Source organism: Rhinatrema bivittatum, chromosome 13, assembly GCF_901001135.1.
Source record: "Rhinatrema bivittatum chromosome 13, aRhiBiv1.1, whole genome shotgun sequence".
Taxonomy (NCBI): Eukaryota; Metazoa; Chordata; class Amphibia; order Gymnophiona; family Rhinatrematidae; genus Rhinatrema; species Rhinatrema bivittatum.
Window position 1 is genome coordinate 79356602 of NC_042627.1, and position 18747 is coordinate 79375348.

Genomic DNA, 18747 nt, shown 5'->3' on the forward strand with positions numbered 1-18747 from the left:
CAGACCACTCACTGCCCGATCGCCTCCCTCTTCCATGATCCAGACCACTCACTGCCCGATCACCTTCCTCCCTGTGAACCCGCGCACTCACTTCTCGACCGCCTCCCTCCTTTTGAACTGGTTCACTTATTTTATGTGTCTGGACCCCTCACTACCCAATCGCCTCGCCAATCCCCAGCATCTCCCGCCATGAACCGAACCACTCACTGCCAGACTGCCTTGTGCCATCCCCAAATTCAAGAAACGAACCACTCACTCGCTGCCTGACTGCCTAGCATAGCTCTCACAATCCGACCACTGGCTGCCGAATCACCTCACCCCATCCCCCAACAGATCTCTCAATACCCATCCGCCTTGTGCCGCTCTGATCCAAGAAATGGACCACTCGCTCACTGCCTGACTGTGTAGCGCACTCCCCCCTGCCCTCCCCCACATAAACCAAATCTCTCACCGCCCTGCCACCTCTCCCACCCCCGTAGTACGGGCCACTCACTGCCCTACCGCATCTCTGCCACAGTCCGGACCACTGGCTGCCAGACTGCCTTGCTGTCCTCCTGTTCCTGTGATTAGCACCACTCACCCCCTCCCCGGGCATACGGACCACTCAACCATCTCACTGCCTCCCCCCCATAAATTTGTCTGCATGCAATGCAGGAATTTGTGTACAATCGTGCATAACAAAAATTGTTTTTGCAACTCTTCAGTTTTAGACTACTTTTGGGCTAGATTTAGAGATTGATTGGGCTCTAAAACGTTTTGGCATCTGGCAACCCTGCCTCGATCAGACAGAGCAAAGAACAGAGGAAGAAAAAGCTGCCCCCGCCCCTAGCTCCCTTCCTGCTTTGCAGGGAGTAATGGGTGAGCGAGAGGCTGGAGTGGACAAGAGTTCAGTTTTTATTATTAATCATTTGTATCGTCGTACAGAGACACATAACAGCCAGTCCCTGTTCTTTGGACCTTACAAACCAATCAAGACAGACAGATGGGATGTACAACAAAAAATAAATAAGAGCCTTTGAGCTACAGAAAGGCAGAAGACTAAAATTGGGTGATTACAGGTGAGATTAAAGAAAGTGAGGCTATTAATTTACTATCATGCCTGTAAATATTTAAAGGGGAACTCTGGTTATCCTATTTATAATTTGTGGTCAGTTGTTCTGTACTTGATGAGGGCTTTTCTGTGTGTGATAATATATAGGTCTTGTATTTATTTTATGACTCTATATGTACTCCGCACTTCCCATTATATGATTGGAAGCTGCAGAATGTAAGATTTTTAAATAAATTACTAAACAAACATGAGGTATTTTGCTGATTGTATTTCCCATGTACTCCAACTTGGTCCGTTTCCCAGTCAAGGTGCGTTGCTAATAATGTTTGGACCTTTCCCAACAATGCTCAAGGCAGCTGACAGCGTCGTTAGAATTCGGGTACAAAGAGCGTAGAACGTAGGTGGTTGCTGTTTGAGTCCGGACAGCCAGTGTCATTTTGGTGCGGGAAGTTTGCTGAATGGGTTCTGAGGGACTTTTTTCCAGGGTTTTTTTTTTTTGGTTACTTCACAACGTATCTGGTAATGAAGGCAGTTTGTGTCACTGTCACTGAGGTGATAACAGAACGTGAACATTTTGTCTGTGGTGCGTAGTAAGAGGGAACCTCCTAATCCAGCTCAGCCCAGTCAAACATTTCAGAGCCCACCTTCAGCCAATGTGGGATGGATGTCTTTTCACTTATCTAAGTACGTTAGGTTATTAGAATTTCTCCAATAGACATAAATGGTACCGATTCATGAATGTGCTCATGAGTAAGTGACTCTCATACCATCCCGCTAGCTTTTGGCATATCTGCTCTCAAGCCGCATTAGGGATCATCTTTAATCATTGGTCACTGTTTTACCCATGTGTTTTCAATTTATATTTTACTTATTTTACGACATGCACGTTTCGCGTCCTGTGCTGCTTCAGGAACCTGTCTGGCTGTGTTTGCGTGTGCCAAGTTATCTTCGGTTATGCTTCAATGGAGCCTCGCGAACGTGAACATTACTTCGTCGCGGTCCAGGAGATTTTCTCCCGGACCACGATGAAGTAATTATTGACATTTACCCCTATTTACTGTTCGTTCCAGCTGTTGCAGAGAGAGGACAAAGCTCTCTTTTGGAACCAGCCTGAGTGGGGATTATGGTGACATGAGCATCTGTCCCATCTGATCTGGCCACTGCGGCCACAAGTTGTGGCTTCCTTTGGGAACAAGTTATACACGCATCCTGAATTTGGCCAGCAGGTGTCACTGTTGTGCAATAACCGGTGTTTCCTGCTCCAACATCCCATGGAGCAGAAGTCCAGCCCTGGAATCAAAGGCAGATCTGCTGCACTGCCGCACACAGCACTATCATGCAGCCACCGGGTTAGCCTCACTGATTCTCCGGGTTTCTCATCGGTCTCCAGACTCATCTCCTCCCCTTTACGTACAAGTTCCTGACTAATTGCTTGAACTTAACTGTTGCACTGCTTTTACCATAAGCTGTACCTGTTATATAAGTTTGTGAAGCTTCATTTTCAGAAAGTAAAACTGTAATAATACTATATCATACTTCTTTTCTTCTGCTTCCAGTGCTGCTATGGGAAATGCAGAGGTGACAGGCTGAGATGTACCCCTGTGGTTGCAGTTGCTGGTTAACAGGGGCAATAGGAAACTCAGTAGGGTGAACTTCATGACACAAGGACTGATGTCCCTGGTAAGACTATGACCAGGAGCTGCACCATCCCCTCCTCCCAAGTTTTAGGCTGACCAAGAAGCAGGAAACCAAAAGTTTACAGCATAGCACTGCTCCCCAGGCTGCGGAATAAATCAGATTCCATTTCTCTTCAGGAGACAGAGAACATTAAGCCCTGAGTCCCTGCCAAAATCTCTCAATCAAAACCTGATTGATAAAAAAGAAGGAAGATTTCTTTCATGTCAGCCAAAACCTCTTCAGGTTGCTGGAAGTGAGGCATCATTAGTTTTGTGGAAGAGCAATGCCAGTCTCTCTCAGAAATGTATGAAAGAAGATGAGAGAGACAGAAAGAAAGGAGGTGTATGGAGACCAAAAAAACTGGGGAATGATTTCAGTATCAAAACATTTCCATTTCCTATAGAAGAACCCTGTGAATTAAGCCCCCTATAATAACTCACTGCTAATTGATCTAAGACTGATAATTACATGCTCCCATGCAACCTTCAGATAATTTTAGGACAGCACAAGCAAAGGCTAGGTTGTAAAGGGTTAAAGCTCTCTCTTTAATTATTGCAGCCGGGGCACACCTAGCCAGTCAGGGTTTCAGGATAGCCACAATGAATATGCATGGTTTAGATTTGCATATTTTACACTTTTAAGGATCCCTCTTTAGTAAGGACGCTGCAGTAGAGCTGATCTTTATCACTGACGGGATTCATTAGCATTGCCTTCTCTTGCTGCTGTTTGTGCTGGCTATGGAGCCCCTGCTGCACAGGATTAGAAGTAATATAGATATAAATGGTGTAAACTTGGGGAAGGAGATACATAAAGTCTCCTTGTTTGCAGAAAATGTGCTACTATTCTCGTCTGATCCTCACATTGCCCTTTTCCTAGTAACTAATATACATTATAAAATCCTAAAATGTGCATATTAACATAACAGAGATATTTCCTAACTTAAAATATAAACATTTGTCTATTCAGTCCTTTTAACCATTACCAATCCAGAGTAGGACAGTGCCTCCTATCCCAGGACTTTGTGATTTCCTGAGGAGTCTCTCATGAGGGACTTTGTCAGAAAACCCAAACACACTGCATCTCCTGCTCACCTTTATCCACATTTTTATTTGCACCCTCAAAAAATCCTAAAGTATTGGTAAGAAAAGTCTTCCCTTGCTAAAAGAGATTGTCTCTTCCCCATTAAACCAAGTCTATCTATATGGACAGTGATTTTGTTTAAGAATGGCTTCTGTCTTTTTGCTCGGCAGTAACATCAGGCTCACTGGTCTATTGCTTCCCAGATCACTCTTTGGAGCCCTTTTTAAAAATTAGTGCCACACCTTCCAGTCTTCAGGAATAATAAGTGATGTCGCAGATTATTAGTAACAGGTTAATGATTTCATGTTTGGGGTGGATAACATCTGGTCCTGGTGATTTGTTACTCTTTAGTTTGTCAATCTGATCTATTACATCCTCTGTTGTCACAGATAGCAGTTGTAGTTGCTCATAATCTTCACCATTAAAGAATGTTTCATGTCATTTATGTTTCTAACATCCTCCTCTGTAAAGACATTCAGTTTTTCTGCTATTTCTAATCCTCTGTGAGTCATCTAGTGTCCCAGCTGACTCCCTCATAGGCTTTTTGCTGTGAATAATATACTTGAAAAAGTTTGTATTAGTAGTTTTTGGCCTTCTAGGAAGCTTTTTTTTCTTCCAGTCTCTCTACCTCTAAGAGAGATGCTTATGGCTCCTGCCTTTTTTCCTCATTTGGGTCTGATTTCCATTATTTGAACACCTCCCTTTTAGCTTTAACTGCCTCCTCTACCTCACCACTAGAGCAGACTGGCAACCCTTTGGTCTTCCTTCAACCTTTTATTATGTCATTTGGTACTACTCAGCATGCCAATTAAAGGCATGAATTGAATAGTTTACATTCAGAGGACAACAACAGAACCAATTTGGAACAGGTTCAGCTTACTACTCAAACACTAGCTTACCTTCTGAGGATGCCTTTGTTTAAATTTAAGCTTTATTAAAACTTTCTGATGATATGATAGAGGTGTTTACGATCATGAGAAGATGTGGTTCGTGCAGTTAGTGTAGCTGTGTTTAAAAAAGGATTGGATAAGTTCTTGGAGGAGAAGTCCATTACCTGCTATTAAGTTCACTTAGAGAATAGCCACTGCCATTAGCAATGGTAACATGGAATAGACTTAGTTTTTGGGTACTTGCCAGGTTCTTATGGCCTGGATTGGCCACTGTTGGAAACAGGATGCTGGGCTTGATGGACCCTTGGTCTGACCCAGTATGGCAGGTTCTTATGTTCTTAGGATTCCTAAGCCCTTTAGAGGGGCCGATGTAATAAGCTGTGCGCTGAAATTCAGTGCACAGTTACTTAATGTTCACACTAAAAAAAAACAAAAAACGTTAACCCCTATGCAGTCAGCTAATGGCATGCTAATGCATCAGGAGTTAAAAAAGCATGATAACCTGAAACATGCCCAAAAAATACATAGAGGATAACTTTCCAACAACTAAGTGTGCCAGCATATGCACACGTATATGAGCACGTGCAGATCTACAATACTTTATAACCCACGCATATCATGGTCTGAGTTGTTACAAAATACGCATTGGGGCAGATTTTCAAAGGGATACGCGTGTACCCCCTGAAAACCTGCCCCAAGCTCCCCCTGCGTGTGCCGAGTCTATGTTGAATAGGCTCGGTGGTGCGCGCAAGCTCCGGGACGCGCGTGAGTCCCGGGGCTTTCCTGGGGGGTGTATCAGGGGGCGTGTCGTGGCGGCGCATCACCCGGGGGCGGGGCTGCAGGAATGGTTCCGGCCCAGGGGCGTTTCGGGGGCATAGCCAAGGCCTCCGAAACTGCTCCCTAGCCGGGGAATCGCGCGCCGGCGCACACGAGTTACGCCTGCCTCAGGCAGGCGTAACTTTTCTAACAAAGGTGGGGGGGGGTGTGGAGGGAACGGAGGCAGGCTGCGCGGCTCGGTGCTTATGCTTTATCCTATTTTCTTCTGATGGATCCTTCTTCCAATTTTTGAATGAAGATCTTTTGGCTAAAATAGCTTCTTTCACCTCCCCTTTTAACCATGCCGGTAATCGTTTTGCCTTCTTTCCACCTTTCTTAATGTGTGGAATACATCTGGACTGTGCTTCTAGGATGGTATTTTTTTTAACAATGACCACGCCTCTTGGACATTTTTTACTTTTGTAGCTGCTCCTTTCAGTTTTTTTCTACTTATTTTTCTCATTTTATCAAAGTTTCCCTTTTGAAAGTTTAGCACAAGAGCCGCGGATTTGCTTACTGTCCCCCCTTCCAGCCTGAACTTCGCACCATTTACCCAGACCTCCCTCCAGCCAATACTCCACAAAAAACAAGTCTGATATCAATTACCCACGATAACTAGCAGGTGTAAAATTATGGAAGTTGCACATGTCTCTTAAAAAAAAAACCCGTATGTGCATATCTGTTTGCCTCATTCCAGGACCCCCTCAGACCTCCCTTTTTTATATACGTATATGTGCATGCAAAATGGAGAGTACATGAGTATTTCTGACTTTTATAAAATAGCAATGATCTGAGTACAGGCTGCTTATGTGCATATATACAAATTTTATGTCTGCAAGTCTTTGAAAATTACCTCTCTAGTGTGCATAAAAACATGATTTATGCACAGAGACCATGTTTTCTGCACACAAAATGTGGTTGATGTGCAGAAATCATGTTTTGTACTCATAAAATGTGATTTATTTGTACAATAAAGGTTTTCAGCGTAGAAAGCATTTTTGTATGTATAAATGATATTTTATGTTCATAAAATATGGTTTATGTTGGTATGAAGTCAAGTAAATTATTTAACATTGAGGAAATGAATTAAAGCTTCTCTGTTTACTTTTTTGAACCCAAGTGAGGGAGTTGGATAGGGGTTTGGCGATGGTACCTGCTTTAGGCTTGATTTTGAAAAGCATTTACAGCTTAACACTGGGTTTTTCATGTGTAAATGCAGTTTGCCCATGTAAGTGGATTTTTGAAAATTGCTACAATCTATGCCATTGAATTGTCCCTAGGATTTACCCTGGAAACTGGAGTCCACCTCGGACTGGGAGTAAAGTTTCCAGCGCCTCTCTCTGCATTGGCAGGTGGGAATATCTAATGCCTTCATCACCATTAGATTTGCATGGGAGGGGGGCCAGTATTGTTGTGTCCACATAAAACTCTTTACTGCATCTGGAGTAAAGTTTGCGCAAGTCGTGCACTCTGCCGAATACGCCTTCTTCCAACCTTGAAGAGGGAAATCTGTGAGTGAATCGGTAAAGCTTGTTGTAAAATCAGGACTTGCCCCTTACCCCCTTGTCTAAGGAATGCTCGGCTCCAACATTTTCCGAGGGTACGGCATTGAGTTAACGGGGTAGAAAAGAGGAAAACGTGTGCCTTTGAGGAGCTTCAACAAAGCTTTGACCTTTATTATTCCTATTTGCAAATAAAGCCTTTGCCCAAAAGGAATATGTACAAGAATTGTATTTATATTTGCACCTTTCTTGTGTATGACATTAAGTCAAATAAAATCATTTATACATAAACCGATTCCGCCACTCATAGAACTTTGCTTGAAAAATAACAACACAAAGGGACAAATATCAAAGCTCTCTAAGCTGCAGGGCTTTGCGATTGCCCCCTAAAAACAAAGAATTAACTGCGGAAGAGAGGTCACCTGCAGATTTACCGAAGAGCAATGGGTTTGCAGTGTGCGCGGTGGGGAGAGAGGTTAGAGGAAGTCAACTTTTCACGTAGTATCCTGCAAATAGCTTGAAATGGTATAAGGCGGGTATCTTGTACCAGGAGATTAAAAGGGACCGGTTCCAGTTCCTCTGAGAAATACTGGCGAGGGAGACCTGGCACACTAAGCCACTTTGGGAGAAAGTACAGCAGTAGCCTGGGTTTGGATCTGCCCTGGAATGTTTAATATTGGGGTTACTTCCAAATAGTGACAAAATATGAAAAGCACTGATGTGGTTTCCCTTGCATGGGAAGAGCTAGAAGCAAAGACCCAGCGGCAAAGAGCAGGGCCGGCTCTCCCCGGTCCCTTCCCCGACCGCCAGCACAGGCTCCTTTCTCCGTTTCTCTCGGCTGTTTCGGTTTTTCTCGTGGCTTCTCCGTCCCAGCACCTTGGTCTTCTTCATATGAGACGAAATTAATGGATGCTGCAAGGTTTCATGTCTAACCCTGGAGCTCGTAGCCTTTATGCGAAATTTAGGTCAGTTTGTTAATTATGGCTCTGCCACTGTTGTACAAAATTTAAATTAATAAAAAAAAAAGAGCTGTCTGCAGCTTGTGCATGCTTGGATCCTAAAACCCTTGCCAGTTTATTGAATCTCTTTGCCTGCGGTTTCAGCTCTGTGATGGATACCTGCCAAAGCTGCTTAACTTCTCAATTAGCGAGCAGGAGAAGGGCACTCCAAGCCATCCCTAATTATAAATGCAGACTCGCTAATGAACATTTGGAACCTTATTTACAGGGTGACCGATAGTGGGAAATCGTGCGCCTTGCAGCTAAGAATTCCCGCTGTGGCTTTCTTCCTGGTATTCACTCCTAGCCTGGATCGTCTTTCAGCACCTTGTGGCCGTGAGCTCGTGGGGCTCCTGCTTGTGTTCCCCCAAACCTCTGTCTAGGGCTGGGGTCTAACTGCTCTCCCGGAAATGTTAGGATCCCCTCCTCCTTTCTCTGCCTCATCTGGGCAGGAGCTGGAGGAATAACCTGGCTGGAGGAGTAGCCTATGGGTCAATACTCAAAGCCACTTAGAGGGATAATTCACAAGGTATCCAGCTAAATGGTCATTTTTTTGAATATTGGATAAATCATTAACCAGCTAAAATTTAGTCAGAAAAAAAAAAAGCATTCTGGGGCGGACCTAAGATATCCGACTAACTTAGCCGATTTTCAGTTGCATGACGCTAAGTTAGCCAGATAACTATAGTTATGCGGTCTTGTGTGGCCAGATAACTTTCATTTTGTACAGCAACACTGGAAGAGTAAGCTCCCAGCACTGCTATCAGAAAATTGCTCTAGGACTTTACTAATGTACCAAATACTGTCGCGAGGGCTGGGGTCAGGAAATACTCTCTTAGCACAGGGCAGGAGCTGGATCTGCCTTCGGCCTAGTCAGCCCCCTTCCCCTCAGGTTGAGCTCTTGTGCTCTGAGGGCCGGTGGGGCTTAGCTGGACAGGCTGGATAAGCTGCTCAGGGCAGGGCAGACACAGGCTGGAGGTTGTGGGCAGAGAGAAAGGAACAGGTAATGATTTGAGAACTGGGTACTGGGACAGGCAAGAAGCTGAGGGACTGGGTACTGGGACAAGCAAGGAGCTGTGGACAGGATACTGGAACAGAAGGGAGCTGTGGTCTTTGTACTAGGAACTGGACAGGGCACAACCAGGACAGGACTAAATAAAGCAGACTAGGGCAGGACTTAGACAAGGCAGACAAGGGTAGGAGCAGGCAAGGATGACGTAGAACAGAGAACACAAAAGCTTGAAGGCAGCAAGCTTAGAGGCCCGAAGACCACTAAGCAAGGTAAGGCCTGAGTAGGCCACAGAACAAGGTTTAGGGTAATGGCAGGCCTGAAGGCCACAAAGTAACATAAGGCCTAGATAGGACGCAAGGCAAAGAGCAAGAAGGCCCAGAGGTTACAAGGCATAGAGCAAGGTAAGAAAGGCCAGGCCAGAGAGCCAAGAATGACTCCATGAAATGGCATCTATATTCTGGCAAAGCAGGTTTAAATCGGTTGGAGCTCGGGTGTGGTGCAGGCAGCAAGGCGGAGCTTGGCAAGGCTGGAGATCAAGCTCACTGAGGACCCCTTGTGGAGAGGAGGCTGCACCACAGGCTGAGTCAGGTAGCTCGGAACAGAGATCACTGGAGGCCTCTGCTGGTGGGGAGGTATCACAGCAGGCTGGATCAGGGCGCAGTGAGTGAACTCAAGAGCCTGGGGGGGTCATCCTTTATAGTTTTTGGAGAGTTAGGAGGCAGTGAGGAGCGTTACTTTTTTCATGTTTTCCTAGTCAGAAGAAACAGGCTAACCCAGCTTGGGGATCCTGACCAGGGTCAGGAGGCTTTTCCTTCCAGACTACTCTCACTAGCTGGTTGGGATATTCCTCCGGGTTGTTTTTGGGACTTGCTGGACACCTGGGACTTCCTGGATTCAGGGCATGGGGAACCCTGTGTTTGGGATGCCCAGGGATAGGGAAGACCACACCAGAACCATTCCTTGATGGTGATGATTGAAAGGAACTGAAACAAATCACTGTGAATCAGGAAGAAATACCAGAACAAACTATGAACTGTACAGTTACCCTAGAACAAACATTTGGCCTCAAAAGATGCATTCAGAAGACGTGTAAGAAAAGTCTGCTGTTCAACCTTTTCTTCCCAAACCCACATTCTGCACAAAAGATCTTTTTTTTTTCCTCCCAATAAGTCTGAAAACAGTGATCTAATGCTACGGGCTCAATTCACCAAGGGTAAAGGTGCGGTTATCCAGCTGGTTCCATAAGCAGGAGAAGAGAGGAAGAAACGGACCATCACACTGGTTCTCCCCTAGAGGAAACATGCGGAGGAGATGCCCACAAGATACACGAGGGAGGGGTGAGAAGAGAGTGCAAGGTGAAGCAGCGATTCCTGGGTATTGCAGGGGAAAACAGGGTCCTTTTCCAGTCTGCCCAAGGCAATGTTGCACTCCATCCAAGGAGAGGTTACGGGGGTGACAGATTTCCCCAACAGAAGTGTACCTCGAGCCATGTTATTCCTATTGAAAAACCTCTTCAATAACATTTTATGTTTAAACACCATCACGGTGTCCAGCTTCTTTACTGGCACTTAGAAAATCAGAATATAACTAATGCCTGGGTCTTGGAGGTTCATCCTTATCCCCGACGGAGGATCTTCTTCGCAGCTGTGTGACAGCGAGCCAGGACTTAGCTCTGACACTGTGTATAGGTCCCGTTAACCTAAATGTTAGCCCCTGTAAGAATTACCTGCTCAGAGTGTGTGTGTGTGTGTGTGGGGGGGGGGGGGGGTGAGCAGTAGTGAACTGAAAACGAGAGCTGGTGAACTCATATGGACTCGTGTGCTACTGGCACTGATGTGAAGATGCTGGGAAGTTATAACACCGCCATTAAAATCTGATTGGCTTAATGCCATTTCTTACGCATTTCCAATGGTAAGAGGTTGCACACTTTAATTTAAAAAGAGAGAGGCCTCCCTGGTTGTTCCTTTAACCCGAATGATTGCGTTTTGGGGATAATTGTAAAGGGCTATTTCTTCTAGGGGCATCTTACATGGCTGTGGCATTGGATGGTCTGAGGTGGACAGACGGATATTTAAATGACCCAATAGCATAAAGCTCACTCCGCTCTGCTTTATTATTCCGAGAACAGGAATAATAAATGGATTGAGCCATCTCATTACAAAAGCAGGCTGGAAGGCCTCCAGCTCAGCTCCATTGTTGTCTATTGCAAGCTTTATACTTTTCTGCATTTATAATAAGATCAGGAAATATTTGGAAAAAGCCCTCTGTGGATAAGGGTTTGTTGGCAGTAAAATAACTTTTGGTGTTTGCTGACTCTGCTCCAGGAACACAAACCAACTGATATTTTAAGGAAGCAGATAGTGCAGCAACTTTAAATACACAGAAGGGAATCAATTCAGTAACTGTAACCAGGCCTGGCACCACCGGGTGTGCAAAACCGTGCAATTGCACAGGGCGGCACACTAGGTGGTGCAGTGTCATGAGCAGGGAGAGGCCCACGAGGCCGCCAGTGCGATGGGACCAATCAGCAGCCTGACTAAGTGGCTCCCAGTGGTATATATGTGTGTGAATGAATGAGAATCTTATTGGAGTGTGGGGGTATGATGTTTGTGAATGGGAGCCTGCCTGGGAGGTGTGTGTGTGTGTGTGAATGGGAACCTGTCTGGGAGGTATATGTGTGTGTGTGTGTGTGAATGGGAACCTGTCTGGGAGGTGTGTGTGTGTGTGTGTGAATGGGAACCTGTCTGGGAGGTGTGTGTGTGTGTGTGTGAATGGGAACCTGTCTGGGAGGTGTGTGTGTGTGTGTGTGTGTGAATGGGAACCTGTCTGGGAGGTGTGTGTGTGAGTGTGTGAATGGGAACCTGTCTGGGAGGTGTGTGTGTGAATGGGAACCTGTCTGGAGTGAGTGTGTGTGTGTATATGGGAACCTGTCTGGTGTGTGTGTATGTAGGAACCTGTCTGGGAGGTAGGTATGTGTGTGTATGGGAACCTGTCTAGAAGCTGTGTGTGTATGTGTATATGGGAACCTGTCTGATGTGTGTGTATATAGGAACCTGTCTGGGAGGTAGGTGTGTGTGTGTATGGGAACCTGCTGGAGTGTGTGTGTGTGTGTGTGTGTGTGTGTGTGTGTGTATGAATAGGAACCTGTCTGGAGTGTTTGTGAGTGTGTGAATGGGAACCTGTCTGGGAGGGGTGTGTGTGTGTGTGTATGGGAACCTGTCTGGAGTGTGTATGTGAATGGGAATGGGAACCTGTCTGGAGTGTGTGTATGTATGGGAACCTATCTGGGAGGAGTGTATGTGTGTATGTGTGTGGGGGGGGGGGGGGTGTGTTTGGGAACCTGCCTGGGGGGGGTGTGTGTATATGTGAAGAAAATTTGTGCTGCCTCACTAATCCATGCCTTACTCAGGATGACTGGAAATAAAACATTTTCAGGAATGGAGAGCGGTGAATGTTCCATCCTTATTAGTTTAACTTACTGGATGTCTGTGTCTGCCATTTTGAAATAATTTATTGTTGTTTGGGAAATTTGTAAAATTTTGTATGAGCCCTTAATTATTGGATGCTTTTCTGTTCTTTAGAACATTGGAAAAATTCTTGTTAGAAGTACAGTTTTAGTAATGAGATTGATTTGTGTTCCTTGGTTTTATTGTTTGATGAATGATTTATGAGGACTGGGGATGTTCCTCCTTCTCCATTGCTGCATTGCATACAGAGTCTGGCTTGTTGCGATCTGTGGTTCAGTTTCTGTTTCTAGTCTCTAAATTTGATGAGGGTGAGTCTGTGTTTTGCATGTTTAATTGAGGTGGGGTATTCTGTGAACGAGGAGAGGGCAGCACAGTAATTGATCACACAGGACAGCAAAAATGCTATCACCGGCCCTGACTGTTCCCTATATCTGAGTCTCCCCCCACCATCCCCCACCCCGGTATCCCATGTCCATTGCTGCAGATCTGCGAGAATCTGGCAATCCATGTTCTCTACGTCTCCTCCTCTCCAGGCCTGGGTCTAGGTGGCAACAATCGGGGGTGGGGGGCAGCATGCAAGCTACAGAATGGGAGGAGAGTGAGCCTGGAGCACAGACAGCAAAGGGGGCCTTTTTGGTAAGATTAGGAGGGGCTGAATAGGGATCATCGGGGGTGAGAAGAGAGGCCGAGGGATTTGATGGGGTTTATGTGTGTGTGTGAGAGAGCAGAGACGGATGCCGGTGTTTGTGTGCCAGATTGAGAGGACAGAGAGGAGTGGTAAGGGGGAGCAGGACCTTTCCCCTCAACTTCCCCCTCTCCCACCCAACTGCAATTCAGGTTCTCTCTCCCTTGATCTCAGATTCTATCCCCCAGATCCTGGAATCTCCCTTCTCTCCAGATCCTGGAAACCCTGCCCCCCCCCCCAACATGTCCTACTCCCTTTCCCCTTTCTCAATCCCAGAACCTCTCTCCCTCCCATCCCAGACTCCTGATTTTCCCCCTTTCCTTGATCTTCTCCATCTCTCATCCTCCCCATCCCCAGTCCTATCTACCTCTCCCTCCCTATCCTCTCCTGCCACACCCCCCATCCCCAGTCTGCTTGCCCTTTCCTCTCCCCAGTCCTGGTCCTCTCATCCTCTCACCCTCTCCTTCTCTCCTGTCCATCCTTGAGATCGTTTTCCTCATCCAATAAAAATATAAATTATACAGAGACAAGCAAGGTTGGAAAATTACTTGATTATGAAAGATGGGAATGTTTGCCAATGTGCTTCAGAATTGTCCCATTTTTGGGACAGAATCTCTGCCTGAGCTGCCGTACACCTCCTGCTCCCTACTGTCTGACCTTACCCAGCCTAGGGGGGGCAAAGTCCGAGATCCGTCTCGGCTCCTCTCCCCAAACCAAGCTACCAAAACCGTTGTCAAGAGAACGGAGAACCGACCTGCTGTGGCTGACAGGAAAGAGGGCCGCGAGGATCTGAGCAGTAATGCCAGGGAGCAGTGGAACTGGTGAAAGAGGAGGCGAGTGGCTCTGGGATAAGGAAAGTGGGAGGAATGAAGAAGAGTAGCCAGGGGAAAGACGAGATGGCCAGTCACTCGCTGGGGAGGGCCAGCAGGTCACAGAGTGGGAGAAGGAGAAGGCAGAGGTAGGGGAGTGACTGGAGAGGAGAAGGCGTGGAAGAGCAGTGGTGGAAGGGAGGTGACACTGGTGGCTTGGGAGGGGGAGGAGTGAGAATCAATGGGAAGGGAGACTAGAGGGAAGCAGAAGGTCTGAGAATTAAAGGAAGGAGAGAGCGGAAGAAAGTGAAGGGAAGGGGTGCATGTGGGAGAAGAGAGGAAGGCAAATTTAGAAGGGGAGAGAGAAGAAAGAGAAAAATGAAAAGCAAAACTAAAGAGAGAGAAAAATGGAGAATGGAAACAACGAGTCATAGAATCGGAGAAACATGACAGCAGAAAAAGAGCACACGGCCCGTCCAGTCTGCCCATCCACACCAACTGCTCAGCTCTGCAATCCCTGCCACTCCCTCAAAGATCCCTGTGCTTATCCCAGGCTTTCCTGACTTCACATCCTGTCCTCGTCCCACCACCTCCACCGGGAGGCTGTTCCATGCATCCACCACCCTCTCTGTAAAGAAATATTTCCTGAGTCTACTACCCCCTTTCACCCTCATCTCATGACCCCTTGTTCCAGAGCCTCCTTTCCATTGAAAAAGGCTCACCCCCTGTGCATGGAAACCTTTGAATGTCTCTCTCATATCTCCCCTATCTCCCCTTCCCTCCAGGGTGTACATGTTTAGATCTTTAAGTCTCTCCCCCTATGCTTTAGAAGGAAGACCGCTGACCATTTCAGTAGCCTCCCTCTGGAGCGACTCCATCCTGTTTATATCCTTGTGAAGGTGAGGCCTCCAGAACTGTACTCAGTATTCCCAGTGAGGTCTCACCAGGGTCCTATACAGGGGCAATATCACCTCCCTATTCTGCTGACCAGTCCTCTCCCCATGCAGCCAAGCATCTCTCTGGCTTTCACCATCGCTTTATCCACCTGTTTGGCCACCTTGAGATCACCAGGTAGAATCATCTCCAGATCCTGCTCTTCTTTCTTGCTTACAAGAATTACCCCCTCTATATTGAGCCCCTCCATTGGCTTTTGCAGCCCAAATGCATGAGTCTGCAAGTTTTAGCAATAATCTTAGCTGCCAGACCTTTCACTTTCGGGGATCTCTCGTATTTTATGAACACTAATCTTTTCCCCATAACCTTTTCAGTTATTTCTTTGGAAATCCATTGCTGTTTAATGTGCACTGATGGGGGTTTGTGCGCACAGAAGCAATTTCATGCGTACCTGAAGGACTTGTTGCAGGGATGCAGGTGCAGCGGGGAAACCATTTATATGCATAGTTTCAGTTTTCAAAAGTCCATGCATGTAAGCGAACACGTCCACACGTACGCCTGCCTCCCAGCAGGCATACGTTCCTTTATTTACTTTGCTAACAAAATGGATACTTGCCCTTGTTGCCAAGTAACAAAGGTGAGAAAACCATTTTGTTTTATTTATGAGAATATTGAAAACTGGGGTTTGCAATAAAAAATTACTTTTTGAGTTTCGGAAGGATAATTTTATAACGGTTCACGTAGGGCAGTAGAAAGTAATGCAGAGTTCAGCCAGAAGTTTCAAAGTAGGGCTTATGCATCTAAATCCTCTTTAAAAATTAGCAGGGAGCAAGGATTTTGAAACCCACAGGTAATAAATATTTTGAAAAAAAAAACAACCCACGTGTGGACGTGTTCGTTTACATGCATGGACTTTTGAAAACGAAAACTGTGCATATAAATAGTTTCCCTGCCGCACCTGCATCCCTGCAACAAGTCCTTCAGGTACGCATGAAATTGCTTCTGTGCGCACAAACCCCCATCAGTGCACATTAAACAACAATTTTTGAAAAATCAGGCCCTGAAGGGTAATTTTCAAAGGGACCTCTGTGGGCAAAACAGCTTTTTATGTGCAGCAGCAGCCTTTTAGCTGACAGAGCCAGAGTGAGCGGGGGAAGAGTTGGGGAGGAGTTTGGACCACGTGGACCCTCAGCCTTTCCATCAGCAGTTTTAGGCTGACCAAATGTGTTTGCCAGTGACCCCTCCGCAGGGTGGGGATCCACGAATAACTCCACCTTTCGGCTGTGCGATAGAGAATGGGCCTGTGGAAAGGGTCAAGACCGCCAAAGCTTCCCCCACGGGTGTGAATAAAAATTACTACTACAAGAAATGTCAGCTAAACCTCTATAGTCACCTTTATGTTACACATTTCAAGGTGAATTTGCATAAAATAGTACATGCGTAAGTGCTTGATAATTTAAAAACCAGCACATGCACAGTCACATAAATCAGGGACTGTGAGGAAGTTTGCACGTGAAAGAAAGAGGCAGGCCAGGGATGTTGCAGGGAGGGATGCGTAACTTACTATTGTACAACCTGCTCAGTTTTTTACTTGTGCATATTCACTCCTGCTCAATATCTGATGTAAGTGATCAGAAACATAAGAACATAAGAACCTGCCATACTGGGTCAGACCCAGGGTCCATCAAGCCCAGCATCCTGTTTCCAACAGTGGCCAATCCAGGCCATAAGAACCTGGCAAGTACCCAAAAACTAAGTCATTTGAAAAGACCCTGTTGGTTAATCACTTCTCATATGTGTAATGTTTATACTATTTTGGCGGTGTTGAGCACCCTTGTCTATGTTCTATTCTTGAAAAATAATTTATAAAAAAATAAAATGACTGAGGGGTCTGGGTGAAATGGGAGAGGGTCTTCATGAGCTGCAGATGGACTGAGCGAACTGGTAGACTGACTGGTGAAACTGCTGCACGCATGTTATAAAATCCCCTGACTTTAGCTTGGAAAAGCCGACTTATGGGAGTAATAGCATCTAACTGATATGAGTAAAATCTATACGTGTATCCTTTTAAAATTTGAAGTACAAATATGCGGATATCATTTGCGTGTACTTATCCAGCTTAATTACGACTTATCTGGCTAAATAGCACCTTTCTACTACTTAGACAGGTTTGAACTTCTGCAGACAAATTGCAGCACTTATCCGGCTGTATTCTGATGTATCCACCTATGTAGCAGCAGGTGCTACTTAGCGAAATAAGTCTGAGAAGTGCTACTTGTCCATCTAAATAGCGTTTTTCAGACCTATGCAGATAAATGTCACTACTTAACTGGATGAATCAGCATTTATGCAGGTAAGTTTGAATTGGTGCACCTCGTGGGTTTAAATGCCAAGCATGTGTGCACATAGAGTGTGTACTCGTATTTTATAACCTGTGCATATCATTTCCATGCAGATTATAAAACACTGCAGCAACTTTGCATGCGCCCATATACACGCATATATGGGCCCATGTGAGTAGTTTTGAACATTAATCTCCCTTACTCTTAGATTTTAAAAATCATGTCCTTATAGTATTACATTTACTATCATAGGAAAGATAGAACAACAATCTTCTTCTAATTTATAAACAGAAAACCACTAACCTCTTCCCCCCTCCCCCGCTTCAGTTCTCAGTACAATCAAATTAAAAGTGTGCCCTTACAGTCCCCGGTGAAATCCTGGCCAGACATTAGTATGTGATATCACTAATTAATCTCATGTTTTTGCCAAATGCTTTAGATGAATTTCTCTGCAGTCCTTGGGTGATGATGAAGTTGCTGGACCCTTGCAGACTCCACAATGAATTCTGTGCACTACTTGCTGACCAGGAAATCACTGACTCATGCAGAAACAGTCTACTCTCACCAAAAATGAAATTAAAACCCTTTTCTAATCTGAATAAAGTTGCAATACTTCTCAGAGTTGTTGTTTGTTTTTTTTTACCAAATAATAATAAGATGTGTGCAACCATCCTCGTACTGTTCCGCTAACTGGAAATACAATAAACCCCAAATTTATCTAAAATTACTTTACTGAACTATTCCTGTCCAAGCCCAGCTAGAGCTTAGATTGAATTCAGGTTACCTGTCCTAAGAACCTCTTACTTTGGATAAGAAATGTTTCTTTACTCTCAACAACACTTAAGTAGGCTGTTGGTAACTCTTTCCTCAGCGTTCTCTCTCTCTCTCTCTGTCTCTCTACCTCTTTTCCACCAAAAACAAAGAAAGCCATTTCTTTGCACACTAGAATTCAAAGAGACAGCTGTGATTGGTTAATAAATCCCTAGCCTGTTACCGGCTACAGGAATGAATAGGTAATGTATCACTTAAGTGATGCAGCCAGAGCTCAAATGTTTATCATTCACTAGACTGGGTTTCAACCTAATGCTCAAGAGATGAGTTAATTATAGTATCCCATGCCCTGATTTATGTAATGTCATCATGATGGTAATGATTGCCAGCCATTGGCACAGTACTGGTTCCCAGCCAGAAGGGTCACTTACTTCTCCATAAAGTTAAATGAAACTATAAGGTACAAAAATCTCTCCTCCTTCTCTTCATGGGGCCACAAACAAGGGAAAAAGCCTTTGGGATCCACATTCAAAGCATTTTGCTAAATTCAGAAGTTAGCTCGGCAAATTGCAAGATTTGAAAATATCGCCACTTTCACTGCCCCGACCTATCCAGATAAGTAGATATTTGATAAAAGTCGAATAAGCCAAGGGGTGGGGGCATTGCAGGATGGAGCAGTTATCCAGCTAACATCTGGCTAAGTTAGCCAGATAAATCTAGGGCTGCCTCAGAGCAGTCCTAAAATTATATGGG

At 45.3% G+C, this 18747-nt stretch overlaps 1 protein-coding gene and 1 long non-coding RNA gene across 7 annotated transcripts in view; one reads left to right on the forward strand and one right to left on the reverse strand.

Moving 5' to 3' along the window:
- Positions 1–18747, reverse strand: part of MEGF11 (multiple EGF like domains 11) — a 410516-nt gene that overhangs the window by 89133 nt on the left and 302636 nt on the right. The window lies entirely within an intron of this gene.
- On the forward strand, positions 968–17827 carry LOC115075087. The gene is made up of 3 exons (XR_003852425.1): positions 968–1058; positions 2608–2731; positions 17663–17827. It is a non-coding gene; the product is annotated as an uncharacterized LOC115075087 (long non-coding RNA).